The sequence below is a fragment of the Aptenodytes forsteri genome, unplaced genomic scaffold (genome assembly GCF_000699145.1).
Source record: "Aptenodytes forsteri isolate BGI_AS27 unplaced genomic scaffold, ASM69914v1 Scaffold92, whole genome shotgun sequence".
Classification (NCBI taxonomy): Eukaryota; Metazoa; Chordata; class Aves; order Sphenisciformes; family Spheniscidae; genus Aptenodytes; species Aptenodytes forsteri.
In genome coordinates this window covers 5812598-5817452 of record NW_008794581.1, presented here as the reverse complement: position 1 = coordinate 5817452, position 4855 = coordinate 5812598, and positions in this window count along the sequence as shown.

Genomic DNA, 4855 nt, shown 5'->3' with positions numbered 1-4855 from the left:
TTCCACTCTCTCATAAACGTATTTATTGGTTACTTTCTTAAACTCTTGCTAGAGGCTATTAAGAGTATCTGCCAGTAAGATCTCAATTTAAATTAGATAAGTATTACCAGAAAGTCAAAACTGTTAGCACAGTACTGTCACTATATGGCACAGCTGTACGATGCTAAACAGTTCGCATGTATATAGAACACATTCCTGAGGTGGTGCCTGAGCCAGCTATGTTGGTGCTGGCCAGTATGAATGAGTGGTGTTAAAGTCAGTGTATATTCACAGCAGAAGGTGGCCAGGAATCCACAATTGTGAAGAGGGAGAATCACTGTTAGGATGGCAATGAGAAGAGAAGGAATAAGCTCCTCTGGCTCTTCCTGGAAAGCAGGTTCCCATTTTTGAATGCAGAATCTGGAACTGTATTCTGGTGTTTGTTTCTTTGTACATAGGAAGCATAACCCTGCAGATATTCTTGAAAAATAATTAGATGAAGTCAGAGACCATGCTGCCACCTCTTGTGAATTTCTTATTTTGATTTATTTGCTAGTCACTTAGGATCTGATGGCAATAGTTGCTTTCACAACTACTGTGAATACCTCCTTGAAGGTATTCCTTGATTTAGCTCAGATCACATTGTGATCTTCACCTTGGAAACGTGACATCTTGTGGTTGTTCCTCAGTTCCTTCTTTCCCCCTTGGCAACAGCTTTCCAAAGTGCGTCTGTATGGGCACATGGCACTCAGAGCTCAACACGTTGTCATCTTTCCTTCCATTTTGTTGCGATGCTGCTCTGTTGTGCCAAACTAGGCACTACCGTTTCCTCCTTGCAGAGGGTTGGGGTGGCAAGTGTAAGCCTCAGGAAGCGAGTTCTGATTTAAAAATAATGTATCTTACTAATCCATTGAGAATGCCACTGAAATAAGTGAAGGTAACGTACTATTTTTATAAAAAAGTGACTTTTTTTCAGAGTACACAGCAGAAATGAACTGGTGATCTGAGGTAGCTGGTTTTGTTTTCCTAGAATTTCAACATTCAGCTGACACTCCTTTACCATTAAAAACAAAACAAAAAACCGCCCAACCACCCCACATCACCAAGTATTCTTATTCAATGTTTTCTTACTCACTGTACAGACAAGACTACACACTCTGGGAGACCTGCCCAGGAAGATTGGGTAATCAGTTTAAAAATGATAGACTGACAGTTTTAGTCCAAAAAAATAATGCCTGAACAAATGCATGTCATTATACTGAGCTGGTATGCAATATCCTGATGTACTGGAACTAAATCAGACATTTGATGTTATGACATGGCTGTTTGAGAGTTCATATAATGTGGTGTGTTATCATTTCCAATAATGCATCACATTACTGTGTGTTGATGGGATTGAGGAGTTAACACTGTTCATCCTACCATGTGGATAACATTTCAACAGCTGGAGGGTCAGTGCCGACTACTTTCAGGGATCTCCTGTAAACAGAAGAAAGGAATATTCCCCAGCAGAATTCAGACTCTTGAAGAAATCCAGATGGCTGCCAAATAAAAAGTGTCACTAGGATGTTTTCTGTCTTAAAATTCTGTCTTGAGCTGAGATACGATTTCTGCTATGAAAATATATTTAAAAATAGCTTGAGAGTTGGTTTCTCAGAATAACTCTAGGATTGAGATTGTTGGTAGATGTGCTTGAAAGGAAGTAATTCACACCTGTGGCGGCATTTCTTTGAAGGTCTCTATTTAGAGAACATTTTGACACAGATCTCTGACATCTCTCAACTTCAGGCAGCTGAGGAATTAAAATTTTTCTTGAAGAATGTTTGGAATAGAAGAATCAACTTGACTGTCAATGTAATACTGTTACATAGTTAAATAATACAATGTGGTTATGCATAGCAACCAACAGAAAAAAAACCCAGACTCTGTTGTGTGGAATGCAGAATTTGTCACGCTCTTGCAGATTGTAAACTTGCAGAAATGCACATGAATGTGAGAATTCGCTTGATGTTCTGACAGAGTTGAGAAGATGGGCCAGGAGATAAGTAAAGCTTCTACTCATGTAATGACATACTCAAAGAAAATCATAAACAAGTCAAGGTTAGTGCAGAGAGGAAAGTCTACAGGCTTTATTCATGCTTTAAATTAGGATAATTTAAGTCATCACTTGAAACAATTTGTACTTGTTAGTTTGAACTGGCCCAACTGTTGAACTTAGCCCAACATTTGGGTTAGTAAACTAGGATTATGGAGTTTAGAACATTAAACAAGGGAGTTATGCTAATGTAGATTTTATTTCCATGGCTGCATATATGTGGGTGGCACAGTAATACAAGAAACTTTTCAGAGTGGACTGCTGGCTGAAACAGAGCGTGTCAGTAAGAACTGAACTCATCCTATAGCTTTCCAGTGGCCTCCATGGTTTGAGTTGATGATTTTGGTTCAGCTCACAGAAGACAGTTGCAAGCATTATTAGCACTGTCCTTTTAAATCTTAAAGGCAAGTCAAAGAAGAGAACAAAGAAACTTGTGATTTAGGTTTTACTGCAAGAGTTTTCCATTTGTTACAAATGGAGAACATGACAACCCCCTGCCTCCTCAGCACTTTCCTATGGTTAAGCTGTAAATACAGCTTTGCATTCCCAAGTGGTGGTCACCCACCATCTTGTTTGGGTGAAAATGATGTGCTGAGGTGCTTATCAAGCGATGCTGCCCAAGAAAGGTTGTGCTGACCTCATGTACCATATTTGGTGTTCCTCCATGGGCAGTACTAGAGGGCAGCAGCATTTCGATTTGGATCAGCTAGAGGATGTGAAACAAAACGGTTCTCTGTGAGAACGGCTGCAGCTCTCCTATGTGGTAACAGTCATTGTTCGGTGACTATTGCAGAAAACCTGCTGTAGGTATTGTGCGATGAGTTCAGTTAGAATTCACAAAACCTGTCAGGGGAGCAGCTGGAACATGCTCTTTACGTATGAGCTTGCTTAATCTCTATTCTGTTGTTTGGGATGGCAGAGTGGTACTGTGACTCCAAAGTCACTGCCTGTTCTCTTCCATCCTCTAATGAGATTGAGGAGACGAGAGGACAAGGAGGATCAAGGAGACAAAGGAAGAATTAATCTCAGCTGGCAGATAATTTATCCAATGCAGCTCTACACCTTTCCTAGCCCAGACAGTAATCACACCAAGTAACTGCCATGAAGAAGGTTGTCACTTAATTTTCCTGAAGATAAAGGCTCTTTCTCAGTCCTTTACTACTGCTCTGGGGCTGTGGTTCCTGGCCAAGATCCCCAGTGTCCTGTGTGAACTATCCATAGCTGTGGGTAATGTTGCTTTTCAGGCTGTCAGTGATAGCACTGTGACTACTATACACTCCCCAGGAGGAGCTTTATGGCTGAGCTGGCCAAGGTGGCTTTTGGCCAAGAATAAGCATAGGCCAATGGCCAGGATCTGTTGTCAGACTCTGACTCTGCACTGTGCCCTGAGGAGAGCCATTTATAATATTTACTTTTCAGCCCTTAATTTGCTTCCTGCATTTCTGCACCTGAGTGTCATAAATACTGAACACTCGCAAGCAAATTCCTGTAAGGAGGGAAAACAGAAGCCACATTTTGGAGGGTTAACACCTGAGCACTGAAGATAGCCCTCCAACCCCAGTTCTCAGAAGCCACTATTGGAAATTTAGTGTCTAATCTTTCTGCCTTTGTGTCTTCATATGTGACATTAGGATAATATTATTTACTAGCCTACTGGGAAGGTTTCAGTGATGGAGTGGTTACTTTTTGTTAAGTGCTAAATTTCATCAGAACTTATAAAAATATCCTCCAGTTTGCTACAAGATCTCTGTGGATTTTAGTGACCAGGTGCTATCATCACATAAAAGCTGAGAGGAGAATAAAACCTCTCTGAAAGCAGACTGTCTTCCTGTTTACCACCTTACCAGAGGGCACCAGAAGCATGCAAAAACCGATGCTTGCTTTTTTCCATTTAGATAAAGAGCTTACCCTGGTTCCTGCCACAACTTTATAGTCTGTTTTTGACACTTGTCTAACGTGCTGATCTTACATTTACAAAAATAACATTGAAAACTGATGTTGATAGATCTGACAGTATTGATGTCAAATGAAATTTTCTTTGTGAAAAAGAATTTGCAAAAGTATTTCTTGCTGTTGTGAACCATGAGACTTAGGCCCTCATAATTACGTGGTTAAGAAGGTGGTGTCTGAATTCTCAATGACTATTCCAAGGAAAGGAGCAATGTCACTAAAAGTCCTGACACATTGATTTTTTAATTTCTTAAACTAAGTAGTAGCAGCTCTTCATCAGGAACAGTGTAGGAGAGGCTTGAGCTGTGCTTTTAAACTGCCTATAAATGCAGCATTTGATTAAATGTACAGTAGGCATGTATGTAAGAGTGAAAACAATAAAATCCTGATGTAAATTAATCGGGCATAAAAAAACCCCAACAGAACAGAAGGAAGTAGAAGGACAGCAAGGGCACAAATTGCTCCTCATGGCCTATGCCACTGACAAGTCACTACATCTCTGTAGTGGTTTAACCCCAGCCAGCAACTAAGCACCACACAGCCGCTCGCTCACTCCCCCCCACTGGGATGGGGGAGAGAATCAGAAGAGTAAAAGTGAGAAAACTCATGGGTTGAGATAAAAACAGTTTAATAGGGAAAGCAAAAGCCGTGCACGCAAGCAAAGCAAAACAAGGAATTTATTCACTCCTTCCCATCGGCAGGCAGGTGCTCAGCCATCTCCAGGAAAGTAGGGCTGCATCACGCCTAATGGTTACTTGGGAAGACAAACACCATCACTCCAAATGTTCCCCCCTTCTGTCTTCTTCCCCCAGCTTTATATGCTGAGCATGA